This window comes from Pygocentrus nattereri, chromosome 22 (genome assembly GCF_015220715.1).
Source record: "Pygocentrus nattereri isolate fPygNat1 chromosome 22, fPygNat1.pri, whole genome shotgun sequence".
Lineage (NCBI taxonomy): Eukaryota > Metazoa > Chordata > Actinopteri > Characiformes > Serrasalmidae > Pygocentrus > Pygocentrus nattereri.
In genome coordinates this window covers 22,222,939-22,250,700 of record NC_051232.1, presented here as the reverse complement: position 1 = coordinate 22,250,700, position 27,762 = coordinate 22,222,939, and the positions used below count along the sequence as shown (strand labels likewise).

Genomic DNA, 27,762 nt, shown 5'->3' with positions numbered 1-27,762 from the left:
CCTTCCTGCTTCAAACGTTCCACCATAGTACCAGTTCTCAAGAAAGCAACCATCACAGGATTGAATGACTATAGACCCGTTGCACTGACCTCTGTAGTCATGAAATCATTTGAAAAACTGGTGCTCTCCCATCTGAAGAACATCACAGATCCTCTGCTAGACCCCCTGCAATTTGCATACTGGGCAAACAGGTCGAGGGACGACGCAGTGATATTATCCTTCAACAGCTTGAACACTCAGGAACCTATGCATGAATTTTGTTCTTGGACTTCAGCTCAGCAATTAATACAGTCATCCCAGGACAGCTATACAACAAACTACTCCAACTCAGCGTGCCAAGCCCCACCTGCCAGTGGATCACCTACTTCCTCACTGGCAGAGAGCAGCACGTGAGGTTGGGAAAGTTCAACTCAAACACCCAGATCATCAGTACATGCGCTCCACAGGGTTGTGTCCTCTCACCATTGCTCTTCTCGCTGTATACGAATGACTGTACCACCATGGACCACTTAGTCAAAATCTTGAAGTATGCAGTTGACACTACAGTCATTGGTCTCATCCAAGATGGTGATGAGTCTGCTTACAGATGAGTGGTTGATCAGGTGGTCCTTTGGGGCAGCCGCAATAACCTGGTGCTAAACACAGCAAAAACAGTGGAGATGACAGTGGACTTCAGGAAGAGACCTCCAGTCCTGGCAGCACTCACCCTCCTGGACAGAACTGTGATGGCAGTGGAGTCCTGCAAGTTCCTGGGCACAACAATCATCAGGGACCTGAAATGGGATAACAACATCAGCTCCATCATTAAGAGAGCCCAGCAGAGGATGTACTTCCTGCGTCAGCTGAGAAAGTTCAACCTGCCCCAGGAGCTGATGGTGCAGTTCTACACAGCCATCATAGAGTCTGTCATCACCATGTCCATCACAGTGTGGGGCAGCTCAGCCACCAAGCATGATCTCTACAGACTGCAGTGCATCATCACGTCTATAGAGAGGACAATTGGGGTTAAGTTGCCTACACTGCTGGAACTGCATGCCTCTAGAACCAGGAAGCATGCAGAGAAGATCTCCATAGATCCCTCTCACCCCGGACACCACCTGTTCCAGCTCCTTCCCTCAGGCCGGCACTTCAGCCATATAGTATCAAGTTCAATTCCATCCTCTGGAACTGCCGTCTCTAGTATTTATTCTAGCATCTTACTTACCTGCCACATTACCCCACTTACCTCATTGATCCCTTTCTCTGCCACTATACACCCTTTAACTGCTGCTGCACTCAGCCCTTTAGCTTTAGACTCATACTTTGCACATTGCAATGTTTACAGATAAGACTGTGTGTGTGTGTGTGTGTGTGTGTGTGTGAGTGATGGTAGGAATGCAGGTTTTATTTCATTTTATTTTATATTATATATTATATTTATTTTATATTATATTTTATATTTATTTTATCTTATTTCTACATGTGAATGTTTGCCTGACACTGTGCACTGTGAGCTCCTGTAACCAAAACCAAATTCCTTGTATGCATAGCATACCTGGCCAATAAAGCTTGATTCTGATTCTGATTCTAGTATCTACAGTTTCTCATTAGGCTGAATGAATAACTCACTCTAAATGTAGGTACTGTGATATAAACTGAGTCTGTTCTACAGTTTCTCATTAGGTTGAATGAATAACTCACTCTAAATGTAGGTACTGTGATATAAACTGAGTCTGTTCTACAGTTTCTCATTAGGCTGAATGAGTAACTCACTCTAAATGTAGATACTGTGATATAAACTGAGTGTGTTCTACAGTTTCTCATTAGGCTGAATGAATAACTCACTCTAAATGTAGATATTGTGATATAAACTGAGTCTGTTCTACAGTTTCTCATTAGGCTGAATGAATAACTCACTCTAAATGTAGATACTGTGATATAAACTGAGTCTGTTCTACAGTTTCTCATTAGGCTGAATGAATAACTCACTCTAAATGTAGATATTGTGATATAAACTGAGTCTGTTCTACAGTTTCTCATTAGGCTGAATGAATAACTCACTCTAAATGTAGATACTGTGATATAAACTGAGTCTGTTCTACAGTTTCTCATTAGGCTGAATGAATAACTCACTCTAAATGTAGATACTGTGATATAAACTGAGTCTGTTCTACAGTTTCTCATTAGCCTGAATGAATAACTCACTCTAAATGTAGATACTGTGATATAAACTGAGTCTGTTCTACAATTTCTCATTAGGTTCAATAACTCACTCTAAATGTAGGTACTGTAATATAAACTTGTGTGTTTTACAATTTATTTACATTTACATTTACAGCATTTAGCAAACGCTCTCATCCAGAGCGACTTACAAGAAGTGCTTTGTCAATCTAGAGAAAGTATCTTTGCTAGTTACCAATAGCTTAGAGAAAAAGACAGTCCTGAGCTCAGATACTGCTAGAAACAAATATGTCACTGCAGACACCAAGAGAAAAAGAAACAGAGTTGAACGCAGAACTCTGTGCCATTCAATGCAATACAATAACAATAAGATACAATACAATAAATAAAATAAGTGCAGCTTATAGTTCAATGCTCATTTAAGTGCTGTGTAAAAAGATGAGTCTTCAGTCTGCGTTTGAAGACAGCAAGAGACTCTGCTGTTCGGACAGCCAGTGGGAGTTCATTCCACCACCTGGGTACCAGTACAGAGAACATTCTCGACGCTCGTTTTCCGTGCACCTTGAAGGATGGCGGGTCAAGCCGAGCTGTACTCAAAGCTCGAAGGGCTCGTGGTACAGTTCGAGATTTTACCATTGCCATCAAGTAGGTAGGGGCTGGTCCATTTTTGGCTTTGTAGGCAAGCATTAGGGTTTTAAATCTGATGCGTGCAGCTACAGGAAGCCAGTGAAGGGAGCGCAGCAGTGGGGTGACGTGGCTGAACTTGGGCAGATTAAAGACGAGTCATGCTGCCGCATTCTGGATGAGTTGCAGAGGCTTGATGGTCTGCATGGGAAGACCAGCCAAGAGTGAGTTGCAGTAGTCAAGCCTTGAGATGACCAGAGACTGCACTAGCACCTGGGTGGCCTCTCGGGTGAGGAAGGGTCGGATCCTCCGGATGTTGTACAGTAGATACCTGCATGACCGAGTCAGGTTTGCGATGTGAGTCGAGAACGATAACTGGCCATCCAGGGTCACACCAAGACTTCTTTGATTTTATTTTACAACTTTATAGTGTTCTGTAATGCTTGTCAAACCTACAGTAGCTACTAAAGGATATAATGACCAAACATGACTCAGGCAAATTTATTCTTAACGGTTTCTTCCACATTAAACTCTCTCCATCACTCTAGTGAGGTGTATGTGCTGTTGAAATGTGATAATTGCACCCAGACAGCGCCTTAATTGCATAAATAACAGAGAATTTGAGTCACAGATGATTTTCAACTGTGAATAAATGATAATTTACTGCAGGACCCACAGCGGCATCCTGGGAAATTAAGACAAAAACAATAGCAGATTGTTTACTTTCTGATCCAAACAGCGGTTCCCATTTGTTCTCTCCTATCTCATTCTCTGCACTCTCTGTCTTTCTATCATTATTTTTCTCTCTCTCCTCTTTTCATTCTTTTTTTTCCCCTTTGTTTACTTTTTTTTCTTTCCACTTTTTATTTGCTTCCCTCTCTCATATACTTTCTCTTTTTCTCATTCTCTCCCTCTCAGTCTCTCCTCATTTTTTTCTTTTTTTCTCACACTGTCTTTCTCTGTCTTTGTCTCAATCTTCTCTCTGTCGCTGTCCCCCCTCCTCTATCTCTTTCACTCTGTCTTCCTCCCCTTTCACTCTCTCTGTCTCCTCTCAGTTTCTCTCTCTCTCTCTCTCTCTCTCTCTCTCTCTCTCTCTCTCTCTCTCTCTCTCACTGTGTCTACCCCCCCCCTCTCTCTCATCTCATTATCAGTGGTAGAGTTCCTATGTGTTTTCTCTCTGCTGTGTCTAATTCGGCATTTATGTGTGCTGATCATGAGACTCTCTGGTATTTGGTTTTGACAGAATGGTGTCAGATAAATGTGTGATCTCAGGTGCACAAACACACATATACACACAAGTGTGTTTCACAGTGTTTATCTGCATATGTGTGTGTGTGTGTGTGTGTGTGTGTGTGTGTGTGTGTGTGTGTGTGTGTGTGTGTGTGTGTGTGTGTGAAAGCTGGCATATTTCTAGGAGCAAACACCTGCTGTGAGGAGTGAAGTCAGTGTGGTGTGAAACATCTCTGTTCAGTCTGAACGCAGTTAAAGTTTTAATCAGCACTCTGACACAAAGCGAAGAGTTTAAATATAGAATGGAATACTGATCAGTGGCTTTAACTGTAGAAACAAGTACAGAAGAGAAAGGTATAGAACACATCCTTTACTGGCTTTACTGGGGCTCTCTGGCCAGCTGACATTTCCGGTTCTTTCAGCATTATGTTTACTGCCTTTAGGAAACTCACTGAGGCCTCACAGTGGTTCAGATCTGTTCTGCAAATGAAGTGACTGGGACCAATGTACTGCTCTGGCTTTGTGCTATGGTGTCTGAGCAGCAGCCTTAGCATAAGCAGAATGTGCTGTGCAAGTGAGGGTGGAAGATGAGACTATAGAACTTCACTTAGCACAGCACTTTAGCTCCATTGTGAAACCAGTGATCGCTTCTGTCAGCTGTACTCACATTAGTGCTTCCATCCAAGCATTCCGCTGGGCCGGCTCCTTGTGTCTCTACAGCCCTTTGCTCTGTTAAGCTAGGAAGAATGCTGCAGTGGGAAACTTATGTGGAGGGTGGAGGAATAGGGTGAAGTGTTAGGGCTATATGTCCCTCTAAACAGAGTTTTTTTAGAGGCACACTCCAAACAGAGTATTATGAGAAAAAAAAATGTCAAGATGACTGCGTGAGCGACCAGAGAAACCTACAAATTTGACCATTTTTTGACAGTTAACAATTTCCTCTGTTAACAAATTAGGATAACCAGTGTATTATAGTGTACTTAGTTTAATGTTGTTTCAATATATTATGGTTATTTTCTTTGTAACAAGCATAGAAATAACTAAAAGTATGCTAATATCTCGGTAGCTAGCTAGCTAGTTTTCTTGTTCCACCTTAAATAGTAGTGTAGTTCTGATGCATGAAGTGCCATAATGTAATTGCTGCACCAATGGTGAAGCAGTTAAGGTGAAACAGAAAAATTTGAACAAGAATAGCTGACTTAGCTTTGTATCATCAAAGAATTATTGGTGGGTGATAAAACAGAACTGTCTTATACCCCCTCTTTGAAAGCATATTTTTCCCTAAATGTAACTAAAGCCCAGTAGCGAGGTTGCTGAACTTCTCCTTACTCTTCTGTCACTGAAGTCCAGCCAGGTCACCTACAGAGCACCGCTAGTAGCCTGTTAATGAAGCAATGTTTTTTTTTTTCCTTCAATTTGAAGGTCCCATTTCATTGGGCAAGATTTCAATCACTACCCTTTGTTTTCCAGATCTCAGATGTTTTCCAGATTTTGCTCCAACAGCAACAATATAGATAGCATTTTATTATAATGACATTATAATAGATATAAATCAAAACTCCTGGTGTGCTACTGGTGGGGTCTCCCAGGGCCAACAGGAGCCAGAGCTTGTGCAGGAGGTTGAGAGGTACCAGTTAGATATAGTCAGGCTCACCTTCACCCACAGTGTCAGCTCTGGAACCAAACTCTTGGATTGGGTGGGGTTCTGGAAAGGGCCCTGCCTGCTGACTCCATAGTCCTACTGGGAGACTTCAGTGTTCATGTTGGCAATGACTTGGAGACCTGGAGAGGCGTGGTTGAAAAGAATGGCCTGCCTGATCTGGTGATCACTTGAGTTGGATCAGAGTGGCAGGAAAGACTGATGGTCAGACCTGGTAGGCCTTAAGCGAAGGGTGCGCTGGGAATAACTGTCATAGGCCCCTGTTCAGAATGATTTTGAAACTCCCACCTCCGGGAGAGTTTTTCTCATGTCCTGGAAGAGGCATGGGACATGGAGTCTGAATGGACCCTGTTCAAAACCTCCATTGTGGAAGCTGCCAGGCGTAGCTGTGGCCAAATGCATGTGGGTGCCTGTCAGGGTGGAAACCCAAGAGAACCCCTGGTGGACACCAGTGGTGAGGGAGGCCGTCAAGCTGAAGAAGGAGGCCTTTAGGGACTGGATGGCCTAAAGGACTCCTGACTCAGCAGATAGGTACCGTCAGGCAAAAAAGGAGACAGCGACAATACTGGCGGAACCAAAATCCAGAGTGTGGGAGGAGTTTGGTGAAGCCATGGAAAAAGACTTTCAGTTGGCCTCAAGGAGGTTCTGGACAACTGTCTGGTGACTCAGGGGCCGTCGGGGTAGCTTCGCCCAAGCTGTATTTGGCAGGGGTGGAGAAACTCTGACTTCAAATGATGATATTGTCGGTTGGTGGAAGGAGCACTTTGAGGAACTCTTTAATCTGGGAGACATGCCTCCCCCGTGGGAGTCAGACCCAGAGGCTTCTGGCAGGTCAAGTTCCATTACCCTGGTAGTTCACTGAGGTAGTTTGCAAGCTCTTCAGTGGCAAGGCACTGGAGGTGGATGAGATGCATCCAGAGATGCTTAAGGCTCTGAATATTGTGGGGCTGTCATGGTTGACATGCCTCTGCAATACTGCATGGACCTTGGGAACAGTACCCTTGGACTGGCAGACCAGGATAGTGGTCGCTATTTTTAAGAAAGTGGACCGGAGGGTGTGTGCCAACTATCGGGGTTTCACACTGCTTAGCCTTCCTGGGAAAGTCTATGCCAAGGTGCTGGAAAAGAGACTTCGACCAATAGTTGAACCTCAATGTGAGGAGGAACAATACGGATTCTGTCCCAGCCATGGAACAATGGACCAGCTTATCACCCTCTCACAGATTGTTGAGGGGGCATCCCTCCTGGAGTGAGAGCTGTGTTAGTATACTCGGCATTAAGTCAGACTCTTTCAGTGTTAGTGTTGTGCCCTGTCTGTGTTTGTGATATTCGTGGACAGGGTGTCAAGGTGTAGCCTAGGTCAGGAGGGCATAATGTATGGAGGCCAGAAGGTGGCGTCTCTGTTATTTGCAGATGATGTTGTTCTTTTGGCTGAATCACATGGTTGCCTCCAGCTCTCACTGGAGCGATTTGCAGCTGATTGTGAAGCAGTTGGTATGCAGATCAGCACCTCCAAGTCTGAGTCCATGGTCTTAACCCAGATAAGGATGTCATGCCCACTCCAAGTAAGGAGAAAGGACCTGCCCCAGGTGGAGGAATTTAAGTATCTTGGGGTCTTGTTCACAAGTGATGGGAAGAGAGATCGTGAGATCGGCCGCAGGCTGGAACAGGCAGCAGCAGTAATGTGGTCGCTGTACCAGACTCTAGTGGTGAAGAGGGAGCTGAGCCATAAAGCGAAGCTCTTTGTTTACCAGTCGGTCTACATCCTGACCCTCACCTATTGTCATGAGCTGTAGGTAATGATCGAAAGAATGAGATTGCGAATACAAGCGGCGGAAATTATCTTTCTTCGCAGGGTGGTGGGCTACACTCTACTTGATAGGGTGAGGAGCTCAGCCATCCGGGAGGAGCTCAGAGTAGAGCCGCTACTCCTCCGCATTGAGAGGAGCCAGCTGAGGTGGTTTGCAGCATCTCATCCCCCCTGGACACCTCCCAGTGGGGGTGTACCAGGTACGGCATACTGGGACAAGACCCTGGGGTCACCTGAGAACCCGCTGGTGGGATTATATCTCCAAGTTGGCCTGGGAGCGGCTTGGGGTCCCTGGGAATGAGCTGGAGGACAGGGTCATCTGGGATTCTTTGCTTTCCGAACTGCTACCACAACCTAGCAGTTAACGATGATGAAGATGATCAACCAAGTGTTGACAGAGAACTAAAATTAATACTGGCGTTCCATGAAGTTTGGAACTGGTTAAATGAAAGCATTGACATACATCAAAACACTATTGGTTGTTTTAATATTAGCATTTATTCCTGTATTGATTTTCTCCTTGTTTCATATATGTTATAGTTCCCTAAGAAACCTTTCCATGGATACATCTTTTTTCAAACATCCACATAACATAAGGATTCTACACAAGCTGTATGTGTTTCTTTGAGCTATGCATCCAAGCCTAGAATCATGTAAGAAATATGTAGATCAACTTTCCTACTCTATCATTAACTCTCTCTGTTTCTCCCTGGTCTTCATCTCTCATTTGCTTTCTATGTCTCTTTTTCTCTTTCTGTTCTGTTCAGTTTATTTTCTGTTACTTTATTTTTTAGCATGTAGTGGTAATTTGTGTTGCCAAAGCTGTACAATTTATTAATGTTAAAGAATAATAACATAATAGATTGCATTTTTTTAGAAAAAAACCCCCAATAAAGTACAGTATAACTGAACAGGCAATATTTTTGTTCGCATTTGTGTATACACTTAATCTTCAATGCTTGCCCTGGTCTTTCTTCCTCCTTCTCTTTTTCTCTCTCACCACTTGATCCCCTGTCCCTGTCTAAGCCTGTGCTTGCCCTGCTCACCATTTTACTGAGAGAAGCTCAGCTTGACACGTCCCTTCTTCCTTTTTATTCCCCGATTCCTCTCTCCATCATACATCATGAATTGGTACAGTAGAACTAAGCATGAATGCTGATACATTCATCAGAATAAAAGTGAGAGAGAGAGAGAGAGAGAGAGAGAGAGAGGGGTGCTGAATTACAGTAGTGAGTTTCCAATGCACAATAGAAAGATAGAAATAAAATATGCTTCAATTATACGGAAAAAATAAAATTTTCATAAGGTTTATGAAAAGGAAGTGGTCAGATCTTTCATAGGTTTGCAGGGAATTCGAAGCAACATAAATCGCATTGAAGGAGTCGTGAGTGCAGTCACACCCGACATGTTCAATCGAGTATGGGATGAATTTGACTATGGCATTGATGTCCATACAGCTGGAGGAGGTTCATACTGAGCACTTGTAAAATTACATCATAAACTTCATGCTCACTTAAACATAATTTTGAAATCTGATTAATCTTTTTGAATCACCCTGTATAAATAATTAAATGACAGTAAAAAACAAGATCTGATGTCAAAAAATAGATTCTATTGATTCTATTCTAAATTCTAATGATGTCCCTATCACACAATCCTATGAAGGGATATGGCATCAAGCTGTGGCTTTTAATAGTTCAAATATATTTTAGTCTTCAAGAAAAACTGGCAAGGTGACTGTGTAAGCGACCAAAGAAACTCATTGAAGAATTACAGCAATCTTTGTATTATCTTAGTTTAATGTCTTTTCTATGTATTAAGCTCCTTTTCATCCCAACAAGCATAAAAATTGCTAATAGTATGCTAATGTCTCAGTAGCTAGCTAGCTAAATTATCCATTCCACCTTAAATAGTGCAGCAGTGTTGATGCCTGAAGCACCAGAATGTAACTGTTTCTCCATGTAAAGTGGAACTAGACTGACAGGGTTGCCTACAGAGCACAGCTAGTAGCTCTCAATGAAGTAATGTTCTTATTTATTCGACAGTCCCAGGTCTTAGGGAGGATTTCCACCACTACCTTTTGTATTTGGGTCACACAGTGCAAGGTGACACTCAAAAACAAGAGGTAGGGATAAAAATAAGAAATGGGATTGGGCCTTAGTGTTTACTCTAGTGTCACAGCTAATCTAAATTTGAGCTCAAACAGCAATAAATGGTACCAGTAATTGATACTGTTGCCAAACTAGTTTGTGCACTTGTTAGTAATTAACCTCATCTGTTGTAACTCTATTATGCACTAAAAGAATAAAATTAGGTCTGCCTAGTTTAAAGCTTAGAAGTGCTATAATTACCTTTGGAAATGCTAGGGCTACTTCATAAAGCTAAGCAACACTGATGTTTGGTCCTATTTTTTGAATGATATTTTGGGTGAAACCTTCGGGAAACTCTTGGAGTAACTCTGGACATGTTTGCCCTAGGACAGGGGACACCATCTTAGCTCCTCCGGTATGCTGCTAGCACTGATGCCACATCCAATATCTGCCTGCAGCACTAAACTACTTGAGCTAACTGATTAGAAGTGTAATTGCCATAGACAGGGGTATATTAGCATAGCTTCTAGGGTGGCTGAGACCATGTTTCTGTAAATCATTAAACTAATTATATGAGCTAATTAATGAGTGTGCTAACTGGGCGGCGCAAGAATACAGCACTCTTTGTTGGTGCTTGGAATGAAAGCGCTCATTTTTAGATCGCTCTAGAAGAAAGGGAAGAAACCTTTTGATCTTGCGGGTAAACAGCTATTCCCACATAATTAGCTGGTGGTGGTAAATAAACAGAAAGCTCTCTGGAGGGGCCTCTGAGAGAGAGCAAGCAAAAGAGCAAGAGCAAGAAAAACTTTCCTTTTTTAATCCTTTTTTCAAACTTTTTCTTTTTTCTTGTTCTAGAGAAAAGTGGGTTACAATGCACTCTGCCTCACTGAAAAACAGAAGAAAAGAACAACAGATAAATATGCCTCATTATCTTTTCTCCCACGTCCTAACTTAGCCAGAAACATTGTCAAAATAGTCATGTTTGTATGACGCAAGAGATAATAAGAACAAAATGAGCCAAATAAAAAAATAGTAAATGACAAAAACCTTTATCCACGTTTTGGCGTGACTTGGCTTTTTTTTAAGTAACTTGGTGCCCTGTGCTCTGTCATTGATTGGTTTGTTCTGAGGGTGTGCACAAGTGTTATCTCCTTATCCTCTGCTCTCTTTCAGTCATTGATTGCTCAAGTCTGGCAAGTCTGGCAGTGAGTGGTTCAGTATGAGCTTGTTTTGAACACTTTGTCATTGATTACTCTGGCCTGGGCTTGTGCAGAGGCCACTGCAGTTCTCCTCAATCAATCAGCGTATAAATTATCTGTCCTGTGGGTCTAGTGCAAACAGAGCAGGCAGATTAACACCTTTTAGGGCTTATGATCTACTGCGCTAGCATCAGCCACGATTGATTCGCAACAGAATGATAGCGCTTTGGGACATTCATAGAGGGACATATTAGTTTTTTTGGTTATTGTAAAGTTTTGAGTATACTATTTTCAAAAGATGATTCTTTAAGGGTCCTTCAGTAAAGACTACATAGAACCATGAACACTCAAAGAATCATTTGCATGCCTGGTCACATGGTTCTTCAGATTGATGGAGAATGTGTTGAAAAAAAGGTTCTATATAGCACCACAAACGGTTCTTCTTTCATAATAATATAAGGACCATTTTTGAAAAGGGTTTATATAGTACCAAATAGTGTTCTAATATTGTTATGTCAAACGTGTAACAATAGAACTCTACTCAGAACCATTTTCTTCACTATTTTCTTCAATAAAGCATAATGTAGTTTTAATTATTGTCATATATAAAATCTGTTCTTTAATGTAGGTTAATGCTACAAGATTTCAGTAGAACTAGATAGACTTAACATGTACACAATGTACATGAATACAAATCAGTCATGTTGTAAAAAAAAAGCAATTGGAGAAATAAAAACATGCTTAACATTTATTATCATTCAAGTTATTAAAGATTAAAGACTGTTTTAAAGCCTGTTTTGCTTTTATTGCTTTTGTGATGTCAGAAAAGCCAACACATTTACTTATATCCACCTATTCAGCCTTCGTCCGTTTAGCCCCACCCATTCACATTTTAGTTATAAGCTGTGTTTCAGCTTCAACTTGAACAAGGTGAATTACATGACAGTCAATCAGAATGGAAATCATTTACATATACCAGTCTTATATTCGCAGTAACAAAAAACACTTGTTTATTTAAAAGGGTTAAATAGAGGTTGAAAAAGGGTGATGTAAACATAACTGTTTTAGAGCATCCCTTGCAGTTAAAACACACATATAAATCATATATTTCACATGTAAAGTGTGCAAAAACCACATCCTTACAATGTTTTTTTTTTTTTTTTAACATGAACCATGTGTTTAATCATGGGACTTTTTTGTAAGGGATAAAATCACACAAATGTCATAGATGCCTTCCTCCTGATTGTGAAATTAAATGGTTTGAAGTCCATCTGTTCCTATAGCTGATGCGTCATGTGCCATCATGTGGGCTTCTTTCGATATTGATTGATTATTGAAGAAGAGTGGTCATATGGTCTAAGTCTCTAACTCTATCTTTTATTCTTATCTTTCAGGGAAATTCGGAGGAGGAGTTGTATTCTTTCGTTCCTCTGGTCAGGGCAGCTCAGCCATCCTGTCGTCCTTAAACTGGTAAGATTAGACACCAACTGTTTCTGAGGCACTAAATGTCAAAAGCACACACTGTCTTAATCTCACTAAATTATCTCAAAATGTCAACTGACAGAAGCTAAACCACTTGCTCTGAATGTTATTTCATGTTGGCATTAAACAGAGCGAAGGTCCTTATGCAGTTCTCCAACAGATCAGTCAAAACAGCTATTTGCTTTAAGACAAACATGTCTTTGCTTGTACTTGAAACCCAATAGCTGTTATCTTTCTGAGAGCAGAATGGCTGTTAGCATGAAAAACAGCCATACCTTGAATCATCTCTATTAACTGGACTAAAAGGAACAGTATAATAAAAGACTGAAGATGAGTGGTGGTTAACAGGAGCTCAGTAAGGAAGACTCTCTTCAAGTCAGCAATGACCTGACCAGTCAGCCCTAACATTATAACCACCTCCTTGTTTCTACACTCATTGTTCATTTTGTCAGATCCACTTACTGTATGGGTGCACTTTGTAGTTCTACCATTACAATTAGTCCATATGTCTCTCTGAATACTTTGTTAGGCCCTTTTTACTCTGTTCTTCAGTGGTCGGGACCACCACAGGACCCCCACAGAGTAGGTATTATTTGGGTGGTGGATCATTCTCAGCACTGTAATGACACTGTTGTGATGGTGATGTGTTAGTGTGTGTTGTGCTGGTACAAGTGGATCAGACACAGCCGTGCTGTTGGGTTTTTAAACACTCACTGCCACTGTATTAGACGCTCCTAACTTGTTGGTCCACCTTGTAGATGCAAGATCCAAGACAGTAGCTTGTCTGTTGCTGCACAGTTTGTGTTTGTCATCCTCTAGTCCTTCATCAGTGCAATCCAACACACACTAACACACCACCACTATATCAGTGTCACTGAGAACGATCACCCACCTTGCTCTGTGGTGGTCCTGTTGGGGTCCTGACCACTGAAGAACAAGGTAAAAAGGGGCTGACAATGTACGCAGAGAAACAGATGGGTTACAGTTTGTAATTGTAGAACTACAAAGTGCTCCTGCATGGTAAGTGAAGCTGATGAAATGGACAAAGAATGTAGAAACAATGAGGTGGTTTTAGTGTTGTGACAGATTGATATACACCCTGCATGTACGACATGAATAGACTTTAAAAAATGTAAAGTTTTAAGCCAAACCCTTCTCAAAATGATCATAAAATAATGTGTTGGGCAACAGGCAGTGAATTCATAACGTTCTGTGTGTGAACTTTAGAAGCATTAACCAGACTTCTAGTTCCTGCCTCCACTAATTCAGTAAGTTTCTCTGGAAATAAGTGTGATTCCCCATTAGTAATATTTCACACAATGAAAACATCTGTTTAGACAGTTTTAAAAAATAAGTATTTTTACACTTTTTGTGGAATTTATTTCTTTTCTTTTTGAAGTAACTGAAATGACAGCAAAATCAGCATCCAGAGGTGCCATTATTTGGTCAGAAGACTACATTAAACAGTAAAATTAACCATTTCCCTACTTCATAAAGGGGTTAAACTAAACAGGTAGAGGAGGTCAGAAAACTAACAACTACAACAACAGTTCACAGATGCCTGGTTTTAGATTAAAGAATCCCTGTAATGAATTTATGCTAAATTAATGCTAAAAACATGCTAATGAATGCATGTGAGTCTTTATGAGGCAATTCATGAGTGATTTCTTCCTCTTCTTTTTAACACTGTTGATTTACATGATGCTTTGAAGTTCCTCAGTAGTAATTTTTTGTAATGTACTTTTGGAGATAAATGCAGATCAGTAAGAGTTGTCATCACGACAGAGCACTTTTAGGATTTAGTGTTACTGCATATAACCACGCTGCACATTGATGCATCTGCATTTTAGATCATTAATATTTATGTTGTATTTATTTAATGGTGATCTCTACAAAAAACAACAAAATGTTAATCACCATGTGAAAAAATGCCAAGCCACACTAATGAGAGATGAAGTGTTAAAAGCAGCTTATATTCAGTCCTGTAAACAAAATCACAAATTCTTAGTATTAGTTTAAATATATTGTACATTGCACATTTCATAGCTTCATTGTGTTTATAGTGTTTGTTTCATAGACGTATATTATATTTTTTCTACAATATTGTTCTTTTATTTGAATGCTGTTTATTATTACCTTATTGCTTCATGTGAGTGGGCAGTCATCCAAGCATTTCACTGCTAGTTGTACTGTGTATGACTATGTATGTGACAAAACTTTGAAACTTGAAACTGAAATAACATAAAATGAGATGAAATAAAAATATACGTTCACCTTGTTATCTTGGACACCTGAACCATGGGGGAAAATGGGCATTTGACCCACCACTTTTTTATGCTTAAGTTACTGTATGTTATGTGCTTCATTGATCCTACAATGGGAATTTATATAGCCAGTCAGTTCTGGGATTTGAACATGCAACCATTGTTGTTGGCTGACCTAATTTGCTTGGTCATGGTTTGCTTTACCACACTATGTGATATTTACTAAATGTCAGTTTCATTCTTTCTTACTGCTGCTTTGCTTAGTTAAAATTTGATATTCTTCATAACTTAGCAAAGTTTTCTATCGGAACAGAGCCAGAGACAATGGCGTTTATGTCCATTCATAAAGGTTGCGGTTTATTTCTCTTTGAATGGAAAGAGACCTAAAAACTGAATGCCACAATAATTTTTTCAAAAACAAATTTTAAACCACTGATATCACATAATTAGCTTTAGTTCAAATAATGCACAAACAAACATTTGGACATTGTGACTTTACCTGCAAGCCAGTTGGCTCTTTTTATTGAAAGCCAAAGCTTTCCTCAAAAATAGATACAGTGTTGAGTGTTGTGGGCTATCCTGTTCATTTTTCATCCAGTAAACCTGTCTCCTCCATCCTTTGTAATATAAGGACTTTGTTGAAGCTCTCTGAAACCACAGGTTTTTGGTTTGATTTTGTTTTTGTTTTTTTTAAGAACCAATACATTTTGTACACCAATACACTATTTCAGATGATTAAAAACACAGCAAATAAAACACTGTTGGTGACAACATCAACACAAATTTAGGTATACACGTGAGACTCACCTAAAACAGATGCCTAACTGAAACAGAAAGCACCATCATGGTTGGAATAACAAAGCATTTAAAATACCTTAACACTTAACACTTATGCACTTGCTGTAAATAGATAATCCTTTATGTTGAAGTTGAAAGTAACATTTAGAAGTTTGGTGTTCTGCTCGTTTTTACCAACACAAGAATTGTAAATCATTTTATAGGTGCCACAGTTACTGTTTATTTGCTTAATTTAACATGTTGTGGGAAATACTGCACATAAAATGTGGCCTGTCCAAAAGTTGTGGTGCATTTTATATTTTGTTTTTCTACACACACACACACACACACACACACACATATATATATATATATATATATATATATATATATATATATATAAATGTCATATTTATGTGTTCATTTATTTTCTTTTAAAAAAATGGGATACAGAGGAGTATGTATGTTATTACTGTAGACAAATAACCAAAATTAACAGTACAACAAGTCCAAACTTATGTCTGGTAGGGTACTCTGTGATCCCTTTAGGAAAATATGAAGCAATTCCAGGAACTTCTCAGGATTTTTCTGATCTTTGCACACTTTGTCAGGTTTTCGACCTTCCTCTTGGTCTGATCAATAAGGACTGAGGCTGCTCTTTCTCTCTCTGGAGAACAGTGTAGTCCTTTATAATTGATTTCGATTCATTTGGCCCTATGAACAGTCCTCTCAGCCCTCTTTTCCCTCACCGTAGCTACAGTCCACAGGTTCAGAGGTTCTAGCGTGTCTTTACAATCTCCACTCACCTTGTCAAACAGTGAATGCTGCTGTTCTCTGGCCTGGCTATATGGACTCCCTTTCCAGTAATGCACTGTTTTCTGACAGCACCAACCCTCAGGAGGATTTGGAATCCATCTGCAGAGCCAGCAGCAGTTCTACACCTGCAGCTTTAGGACACTGATAGGCTTTAGACATGGCCATCCTAGTCGTTCAGATTGTAGTTAGAATTACTAGCTAGATAGTTAAGCTTGGGCAGCTTACTTGATTATTAACCATTATTACATTTTCTTGTAAGTCATGATAATAAATATTACCCTAAAATACAAAAAAAACCCCAAAAATCTCAAAACAAAGTTGACCCATTTAATAATTTGGCCTTTTTCACGTTTTTATGTCCTAATCAAGTTTTATTTTGTGTCATTCTGATCAAAGTCCTTTTATGTTGAGTATATACACCTATACACTATACAACACCTGTTGTAAAAGCACTATATAAATAAACTTTGACTTCACTTTATTTTTGACATATGCACAGGGGTATACACCCTGAACTTATATATTATGTTGGAGTGATCCAGAGATGATCATCCAACATCAGTATCTGACCTCACTAAAGCTGTTGCGTTTGAATGCAAATCCTCTCAGCAGTGTTCCATCATCCTTCCCAGAAAAGTAGAAGCTGTTACTACAGTGAAGGCAGAGAAACTTTTTAATAATACCCTTGATTTTTAGAAGACGTCTACAGATTTTTAAGTTTTATTCATTTTTCAAGAAATATTTTAAAGGAGATTAAATTCAAGATAATCCACTGAAAAAAGGAAGGAGAAAAAAGCAAAATAGTTTTTTTAATTTTATTAAAATTGTTATTTTTATTAAAAGCTGCAGGCAAAATGGGTCTCCTAAGTGCAAGAGGTGGTAGACCACCAAAACGGTCCCCATCAGATAAGTAGTACTTGAATCTTTCATCTTTCTGAGAGAGGAGAAAATCAAGCTCCACTCTTGATTCATTTCTGAATCCACAGGTGTTTCTGTCCATCCTTCCACTGTGACACTCAAGAAGACACTCAACACTATGAGACTGAAAGGATGTGTAGCAATTAAGAAGCCCTTACTGAGAAAAGGAAACAGTCAAAGCAAACACAGAAGCTGCTACTGTTCTCAAAACAATGGACCAACCACCCCAGGGTTCAAACTGAAACATCATTTAATGTGCTTGAGAATACATGCAGAAAATTAAACCAGCTTTGAAAATGTGGAAACCTGTCCCTGTAGATTTTTTTTTGGAAAAACTGAAAGCAAGTTTCCAAAAAGAATTTAAGCTTTAACAGTAAAGATTAAATACTGAAAACTCTAATATTTTATTCTGAATTTTCTTTTTACTGACACTGAAAAATAATCATTTGTACTATATGGCCATTTTGACTGGAATTTAAATAAATGAAGGGTCTGATTTTTGCTGTACTTGTATCTGTGTTCATGTTTACATATATATTTACATTGTTTCTCTCTCTGTCTGTTTCTCTGTTTTTGCAGTTGTTCTCTATAATAATCGCACCCTGCTGAGGCAGGTGTAGTGTGTCTGTGTGTGAGAGAGAGAATTGAATGTCACCATGAAACCCACTTGACCTGCTCAGAGGAGTCTTCGCTGGGTGAGTAAATATTACTATAATAGCGTGATTGTGATATACTCAGCATACTTGGTTTATCAAGCACTTGAAAATACAAGGTCTTTTCCTTAAGTCACTTCAGTTTATCGCATTCTCCATTGGGTAACTCATAAAACGTTATCTGCTACTTTTATCACTTGGGAACCGTTTAGCAGAAATGTTCATGAATTTTAATCACCTTAATAAAAAATGCCAGGCTCGTTTTGTGAGTGGCCAAGAATTAAAAGCTTCGCATACAATCTGCTGGAATTTGTGTTATTCTTTCTCCCTTTCTGTGTATGTGTGCATGTATTTGTGTGTATTATATATATATATATATATATATATATATATATATATATATATATATATATATATATATATATATATATATATATAATGCTTTGGACAGCAGTATTCTCTCCATATTGTAGTTCAGTGACTGTTTTCACCTCTGTAACCATACTCCCTCCATAACTTCATACCTTAATAGTGTCACTCTGAAATTGCTTCACTCTCATTTGCTCTGTTAACCCTGTGGTTCATTTGTTGGCAGTGTCTGCATAGATGCTGTAGGGATTTGTTTATATAGCCTCTTACAACAAAATGTCTGTCTTAGAGTCTTAAAAAAAAAGGACCACCACAGACAAATAGAGATAACACGGGCTCAGCAAATAATGAGCATTAAAATCCCCCCCTCGCAGCACTTCATGAGCGATAGAGCGATCGCTGTTGGGCGAGTAAGGGTACATCCATATTAAAATGGCCTTTTGGCAGAAAACGGCAGCGATTATCAAGCTGTTTGTTTTGTTTTTGTTTGAGCATCCAGCTCTTCCCTCCCATTTCAAGCTCCATTTGACTCTGAATGAGCTCATCGATTTCTCATCCAGAAAAATATCGACCGCTGCTGCACCACCTTGAATGAGTCTCCACTATACTGCTGAATAGGGCTCATTACGCCTGATCATAATTAAACTAATTATCTATTCTAATTCACCACCACTGAGAGAGAGAGATGCTTAAACAGAGAGATACAGAGTGGAAGAGATAGGGATGTAGTCTGCACTTTACGATCATAATCCTCTTTTGATTAAGTATTTCTGTAATCCTACAAATTCATGTGTTTCAGTGTCAGTTTTTATCATTGTTACCATGTAGCACCCAAATATTAATGTTCCAGTACCAAAGGGGAAAATAAAATGTCAGCATTAATACTTTCAGTTTGATAGGGAGGCTAGTCATCACAGTGGTATGAATCTTGATGCAATGTAAGAAAAAGCAATAGTTCAGTCAACATTCATAAGTATCTAGTTTCATCCCTTAGCCTCACCAAGACTTGTTTGGTTTCTGTAGTTTGTTTGGTTGTTTTACACAGCTCTCTCAGAAAAAAGGTATAAAACTCACTGGGGTGGTGCCCTCAAAGGATACATCTGTAGTACCTTTAGTCAGGGAATATGATTGTGTCATAATCCACTGAAATTATATTTCCTGAAAATATAAAAGCTTACGCACACCAATTAATCATGTAAACTGCATGTCTAAATGTTCACACTTGCCTCATACTGTATTAAGTAGAACTGCCCATGTGGTTTCTGACACATGCTACGGTGTCATATAATGTTAGAAATGTATTTTTTCTAAAACTATCCCTAATTCTATCTGCCATATAGCCTACAGAGTGCTAACATGGAAAACACAGATATCCTGCTGTATAGCAGTGATTAACCAGTCATTATTGTGATGAAAGACATTTAACATGCATGCCTATAGAGCCTTTAGCACTTTATTAGACTTCTTCTTATTCTTTCGGCTGCTCCCTTTAGGGGTCGCCACAGCGGATCATCTGCCTCCATCTTGCCCTATCCACTGCCTCCTCTACTTTTACACCAACCATCTACATGTCCACCTTCACTACATCCATAAACCTTCTCTGAGGTCTACCTCTTCTCCTTCTGCCCGGCAGCTCCATCTCCAACATTCTTTGACCAATATATCCACTATTCCTCCTCAACACATGTCCAAACCATCTCAACCTGGCCTCTCTGGCTTGCTGAAGAGCATAACACATAACCTCTGTTACATCACTTACTACAGTTCTACATTGCCTCTGGAAGTGTGTGTCAGGAGCTTCATGAAATGAGTTTCCATGGCTCAGCAGCGGCACACAAGCCTAGGTTTGCTATGGGCAGTTCCATGCATTATCTAAAGTGCTGTAAAGCACACTGCCTCTGGACAGTGATGAATCATGCTTCACTGTCTGGCAGTCTGATGTACGAATGATGTACGAATCTTGGTTTGGTGGAAACCAGGAGAACGCTACTACTAGAATGTACCCTGCCAACAGAAAAGTTTGGTGGAGGAGGGATAATGGTCTGGGGCTCTTTTTCAGTGTTTTCCAGTGAATGGTAATGTTTTTTGTAAAATGTTTTGTACATTATACAGAGACATTTTAGACATTTATATATTTCCAAATTTGTGGTGAGAGTTTGGAGGTCAAGGCCATTTCCTGTTCCAGCATGACTATGCACCTGTGCACAAAGCGAGGTCCGTAAAGGCATGATTTGAGTTTGGTGTGGAGGAAATCCAGTGGTCTGTACAGAGCCCTGACCTGAACCCCCCTGAATGGAATTTAAGTGACTTTGAATGTGGCATGGTTTTTGGTGCCAGACGGGCTGGTCTGAGTATTAATTAAGGCAGTTCTGAAGGCAAAAGGGGGTCCAACCTTTTACTAGCAAGGTGTACCTAATTAAGTGGCAGGTGAGTGTAGATATGCAGTCATGTTGCTTGTATTCATATTGACTGCTTGCTGAATGCTTGAGACAGCAGCATGGTGAACGTAATAGTTGAAGTTAAGTAATTATTGAGTTATAACAAAAAAAGTAGTACTATGTAAAGATTGGCATGTTTGAATATTGTGACAGGTTCTGCTAAAGCAAATAATGTGAATCATGGCTGGATACTGAACTTAATTTGGTATACATCTGGCCTGCATTATGCTTGCATGAAACACAGTAGATCCATTTTATAGCAGCAAATAAACAAAATGGTTATTTAGCTTGTCTTCACATCTGTAGCCTGTGGTGATGCTGTGTTGTAGCTGTAAAAAGGCAAACACAGAAACTATGCCCTTTATGCCAAATGAATGTCCAATGTGCCAGAAATCAATGGAACATGTTTATAGCAGCACCCACACGTTTCCAGTCTTGAGCTGCTACATCAGCTCAACAGAGACCAAGTCGTGCTGTTAGTGTGTGCTAACATTTGTAATTCAGTGATCTGTAGCTCATTCTCATCACATTACCAAAGTCTCTGACCTTCTGCCGTGCCGAAACCCCATTCATCACCCTCAGCGGAGCCACTGAAACGCTTCTCATCTGTTCTGACTGGATCATTCGCTTCACTCGCATACGTCGCTTTATATACATCACATTAGCTTACATCAAGTTAGCAGCTCTAGTGCTAGTTTGCAGCAAAAGCTTGGGACTGTGTGTTTTCTTCATAGATTCTCTTTTATTTTGCCTCTTTTGCACTTCCCTCTTTATCCAGAAATGTTGTAATTATTATAGATTTGTTTACTTTTCAGGTCATTACAAATACATCAAAATACAAGCAGTTAGTGATGCTAGTGAGCTATTAAAATATCACAAAGAGACAACAAGCAGTGTTGTTGACAGAAGGTCTAAAGAGAATTCGTCACGACTGAAAATTAAGCATGTTATCTACATTTTATGTAATTATATTTGATGTATTATTTTATGGAATTAGCAGCTTTGTATTTTGATTCATGTATTTTGCAGAACATGTTGAGATATCATAGGGAATCATAGGGACTATATCATAGGGACCCATGTGGACTCAGATTTCTGTTTATTCTCAGACATAGAATATTTTTTTGTCTGGAGTTTTACTTGAATCACATTCAGTCTTAGCCTATCAGGCGGCCCACGAGAATGTGCATGAATTTTGCATGAAGAGGGTAAAGAAACAGGGAGAGAAAGAGGGAAAGAGAGAGAGAGAGAGAGTAAAGAAAAAGAGAGGTATGATAGGAGAAAGGTAAAGAGAGAAAAAAAGTAATGAAATAAGGAGAATGCAAAAATTGAGCAAAATAGAGTAAAGAAAGAGGAAGATTGAAAATTGTGAAATAGAGAAAAGACAGCAAGAAAGAGAGAGGAGTAAGTAAGAGAGAACAAGTGATAGAGTAAAAGATGAGACATCCTTTGTGGGATGAAATGAAAAAGGTTTTCTTCTGTTTCCGTAGTGCATGTCAAACAACCAAGAATTTTAAATATACAAACAGTGAGGTTATGCGGATAAATATGAAACAGGCTGTGTGACATCTCAAACATGTAAAATGATGAGGTGTAACCCCTGTGTCGTGCATGCTTTGAGATTTAAAGTGCTTTAAATGGTATCGTGTCTGACTCTGGGAACTACTCAAAACTTAAATGTCACTTTCTTACGTTTTAAAACTAGAAATGTGGTTTCTGACATGACATGATGTATTTTCTATCTAAAGTGGTGCTTTAAAGTTTGCAAGCACTGTGACTTCTTGTGACTTTTTTATATTTCTGGCTAAATTTGACCTAAAACTAAAAAGAACCACAATAAACCAATAAGACAATGATATTAGATTTGGTTATTTATTCACTGAGGAAAATTATCCAGTATTACATATCTGTGAGTGGCAAAAGTATGTGAACCTTTCGGTATCTGGTGTGACTTGTGCAGACCCTTGTACAGCAATAACTGCAACTAAACATTTCCAGTAACTGTTGACTAGTCTTGCACGGCTTGGTGGAATTTTAGCCCGTTTAGCCAATTTGTCCAGGTCCTTTCACAACATTTTTATAGGATTAAGGTCAGGACTTTGACTTGGCCATTCCAAAACATTAGCTTTATTCTGCTTTAACCATTCTTTGGTCTTATTGACCAAAGAATTTCTTATTTTCTTATTTCTTAATTTTCTTAAAATTCTTATTTGACCCAGCTCAATGATAGATGTCCTGACATTTTCCTTTAGAATTTGTTTATTGCTCCATCAATAAAAGCAAGCCATCCTGGCCCAGATGCAGCAAAACAAGCTCGGACCATGATATTACCACCATCCTGTTTCACAGTGTGAATGTCTTCCTTTCTCCAAACATAACGTTTCTTGCAGACATGTTTTTCCTTGCTGTATGTTGTAGCTAAGAGCTTCAGTCAATGCATAGAAAATGTCCTGTGAGTAAGTGTATCTTTAATACACTTTCAGTATTTATCAGTATATTTTTTAGAATTGCTGATCATAATATACTTATTTCCGAGTGCTGTACCGAGTGTTTCACTATTTGAAACTAGTGCCTGATGTACTGGAAAGTGATTTTATTTGTGTTTTTGCTGAGAATCTGATGTCCTCAGACCACCACAATGTCAGGTGACCTAAAATGTCCTAAAATGTGTTTTTTTGTAGAGACATCTGCCTACAGCACTTAGCATGTTTAACCAGAGCTTCTGCATGTCTAGAATAGTTTTATCTATGCTATGAGAAATCATATTATTAACACATTAACACTTCACATTGATGTGTTTTTAAGTGCTATGGAATGCTGTTATAATGTTAATAACTGAAGCCATTGACTGCTCATATGCGCAGCTCCATGTGTCAGGACTCAACAAAGGGTTAAAACAGGCAATCAGAAATGTCACAAGCCAGAAAAACAGCAGCAGATGAGGTAACATTTGCTGTGATTGGCTTTGCTGTCAGTGTGTGTCGACTGAAAGCTTGAAGAGTGAGTGGTCGGGTATCCGTCAGAGCCGCAGTGTTGTACACACACGCCCATCTGCTGACAGCCAGCGCGGCAGACGCGGCTAATTTTAGCTCCCAGAACACCTTCAAACCCTTCACACACTTGACAGTGCAAAGACACGGAGTCACACACACACACACAAAACACACTCACTCTTCAACGCTGCTTGGGAACAAAGACGCGCTAGGCTGCTTCCGTCCCCATTATAATTAAAACTTCCTAAAACTATGATGTCATTTTCCCGAGAAGGCACTTCTCTTTACTGGTCTCTGTATTATTTATATAGTAGGGGAAAGAGCATTCATAGCGGAGCCTCATGAGTGAAAAAGAGGCTTTCAAAAGGCCCTGATTCAGTGGAGGAAAACAAGCTTCAGCAAGAGAGAACATTTTCAGAACATTTTTCAGCTTCTGTTTGGTAGTGTATGCTAACAGTCAGTGTGTGCTAGCACAGAATATCTTACTTTATATGTTGTAGTCATTTTACTGTAGTTAACTGGCCCGTATCTTACATTTTTATTGTAGTTTGTTCTTCTTTTCCCTTCTGAGGTTCACCTACAACATTTGTGTGCTTTATATACACTAGTGTTCAAAAGTTGTTAATAGCGAACAGTAATAAAACCAATTTGCAGGAAGAAAATGTATAAAATCGTTGTAATATGTTTATCCAGCATATCACAGTCAAGTATTAAGATACCATGAACCTGTAAATAAAACATGAAGAACTGTTTCCAGAATTATAGACTGAATGACTGAATGGTAATAATGTAGTTAATAATACATTTGATGAAAAAATTATATTCAGATTTCATCAAATGTCGATCTTAAATATCAAGATGGGTAACTTGTACAAAAAATCTATATATATAATTACATTATATTTTTCAACAATTAATAAATTCTTGTCTGTATAAATGTTGACATTTTTAATGAAACATCTGAAATACCTTATGGCAAGTGATTCTGAGTCTTTGAATAGTAATCTACCAAATTCATTGTACAATCTCTCTTTATGCCTTAGAATTAAACAGGCTGTTTTTTAACTATCCATTTAAGGCTCATGTATGTAAGCTCTGTTCTGATTGGCTGCCATGTATTGTATCTCATTCAAGAGAGTCTGAAGAAAATCTTCTTATAACATACCATAAATGGACAGGTCTAAACAGGTGAAGGTTGAATAAGCAGATATACATAAATGTGTTGGTTCAGGAATAAACTCACAATGGGCTGTTTTGCAGCTTTGTTTGCATTTGCTTTGTATGGACTATACAGTCTAGGTTTTCATTATATGGCACTTTAAGTGGTGTTGTTTGTGTGTGAAGCAGTTTGTTAACAGTGGTAAAATGCAATATGGGACAATACACAATATTACTAATTTATTTTTAATAATAATTAAGGTCTTTATAAGGTTTATAGTTGGCTATATTTGCCAAGCACCCTTATGGCTTAGTAAGTACATTGAAAATGCATTACTACCTGCTTAATATTTAGAGTATTTTATAACAGCTTTTAAAATGACTCACTATGTAATATTAATGAAATATTTCTGCTTAAAAAGTATAGCAAAGTGCAAGTGATCACTCGTGACTTCTAGGTTAAGCACTTTCTGTTTCAATACATTTAAATCTTTTGAGCGCCTTCTCTTTTGGAGCAGTTGATTCATTTTCCATAAAGATATTAAAGACTATTATTCGAAGAGAAAAAGTTTGGAAGCAGCAGCAGAGTGTTAACTTGTAACCTCCAGAAAAGATGTTTTAATGCTTGTCTATCAGGAAAAATACACATTTGATTTAAGCAAAGACAAAAGAAGCTTGAAGACTCGTACTATTCACTGAAAACAATGGCTGCTAATAGAATTACTGAAACAGTTCTGAATGAATGGTGTTGAGGTTGAATAAAAGCCTTTTGCGGGAAAGACAATGGAGAAACACAGTTGGAAATTTTTTATTAACCTGCTCTGTTTTGCTTTTGTTGGCTTAGTGAGATACAGTTTTAAGTAAAGCACATTCAAATGATGATAAGCTGGAAGCTTTAAAGTTACATTTGACTAAATATGAATAATATGAATAACTAATAAATACATATTTGTCTGTATTGCCCTCATTACGCACAGTGAATTCATATATGATTGTAAAGATCCCATTTTCATTCTAAATTGATTCAAATAGTTTTGAAAACATGCACTCTATTATGATGATCATGCTTTTTCATTCAGAGTTAATTAAGTACAATACAGTTACACAAAAGTACATGATACTTATAATAATTAGTGCTTTTAATTCACGAAAATCTCACTGCACTATAACAAGTCAGTGGCTCTTCACTTTTAAAAGAAAAAAATTAGTACAAGTGAGTGTATATTCCTCAAAGACCATGAGAAATGCCACAGCACTGCTCATCCAGTGAATTAGCAGTTTGAGAGAAGAAAAATGCATCCACTATGAATGACTTATGGACACTGGTGGAGAATGAATTAGAAGCATTTCCTCTAGATCAGGAATACAATAAGAAAGTGCTTAAACTTATAGTAGACTTAAACTTAGAAAATGTATAAAACATATTACAAAGGACCATGCGGCTGAGAAACAGTAGTGTCTGCTTCCTGTGTTTTGATTTGTTTTTTGGTGTCTACCAGTGATAATTATAAAAATACAAATTCTGAACAGCTGTTTTTGCTAGTGTGTGTGTATATATATATATATACTCTAGGGTTGAAATGATTGCAAAACCGTATTACTACAAAGTTATTATGTGAAGTAGTTTGGAATATACTGCCTGATGTCTGAGAAATTATCTTATGAAATTATTGTATTTTTAAAGTATATTCATGGTGGAGGGTTTCATGCAGTGTATTATAAGGAAAAATAGATGGCAAAGAAAAATTGACATGTAATGGTTCAGAGGTGGTTTTGGATAGTTCATAAAATGCATTATAAACATTGTAACCCCTGGTTACTATCAACACCACTGTAAAGAAATCTGAGTTGTGAACCATTGCACATCAGGCCATTTTGATGACTGTTAGGGTTAGGGTTCTCAAAAAGTTAATTTTTGCAGAAATGTGGAACAATTGGTGGATTTTCCTATAGCAGTATCTACCTTGTCCTAGGTAGCACTATAGTGGGGTAGGTGAGGATGCCTAGGCCCCAGATAAGATCAGACCATGACCTCCAAACAGAATATGTGGATAGACATTTGGACATGAAGTTTGATGTATTCCTGTGGCTAAGTCCTGTGCAGTGCGGTTTATAAGTTCTAATGTGAATTCTGAGACAGGTTTTGTATTGTTTTGAGTGATGTTTTGAATTACTTGAAGTGTCATTGCATATATTTTGCAAGTTAAGATCACATGGTTGATTTATTTATGCAAGCAAGTGTTTGTATTTAAAGGCATTATTTGTGGTTGACCCAGACTGACCCAGTTTGGCTGGATTTAATGTTGTGATGCTAGTAATCGACACACTGATCAGGTGCGCAGTCCATTAGGGCTCACACTTGTATTAGCAGTCAGATAAGGAGAACCTTGAGTGATCCCAAAGGAGTGCAGTGAATCACAGGAAACTACTTCCAATGCACTTCTGTGGGGATTATTTATGTTCAGGTTTTTGCAGTGAAGTCCTCAGACTGTGAGAGCTAAGCCTTTGGTTGAGTCATATCAAAACTTCACAAATAATGCTTGTGCACTTGATCAGTTTTTGGACTTTCTAGATTAAGCACAAACATTTGAAGCTTTTAAAACACATCACATACATTTTATTTTTTTCAGCACAGAGCTGCTGCCACTGTTTTAACTGTGACATCTGGTTAAACTGCAGTTCATGTCCACATTTAGAGATGTGTCTAGGCAGGGAAGCAGAACCCTCAGACTTTTTGGATGTTCTAAATCTGCAGCAGCCGTGCACTTTTTAGGTTAATGCCATATTTTCATTAGAATCTCTTCTCTCACCAACTGCTGGCTTTCTGGATGTGGCATGTTCAGTTACCACATTACATGTCAGCTATCTGATTGGTCGATGCTGATAATTTGTATGAAGTTCATTCAAAATGGGAGAGAGAGTTGAGTGAGCAGGGTGCGCATCAACTAGTTGATGTGTCAGCTATTAAATGTGCCTGTTTCGTCTCTCGCCACACTGAAACGTGTAAAGACACATACTCTTTGATGCAGATTATTTTTGAAAAATAGAATGAAAAAAGGCCAATCATTTTGCATGACATCACCACTTACATCATGTTTAAAAAGTTTCTATTTACAAAAGA

The 27,762-nt window shown here is 38.8% G+C and overlaps 1 protein-coding gene across 49 annotated transcripts in view; it reads left to right on the top strand.

Moving 5' to 3' along the window:
* The window catches only part of LOC108427456 (protein tyrosine phosphatase receptor type D), a 713,922-nt gene that overhangs the window by 250,810 nt on the left and 435,350 nt on the right, over positions 1–27,762 (top strand). For all 49 annotated transcript variants that reach the window (XM_017697632.2, XM_037532739.1, XM_017697621.2 and 46 more), the window contains exons 5-6: positions 12,168–12,243; positions 17,610–17,725. The gene's annotated coding sequence lies outside the window, so the exon portion shown is untranslated. The remainder of the gene's footprint in view (positions 1–12,167; positions 12,244–17,609; positions 17,726–27,762) is intronic.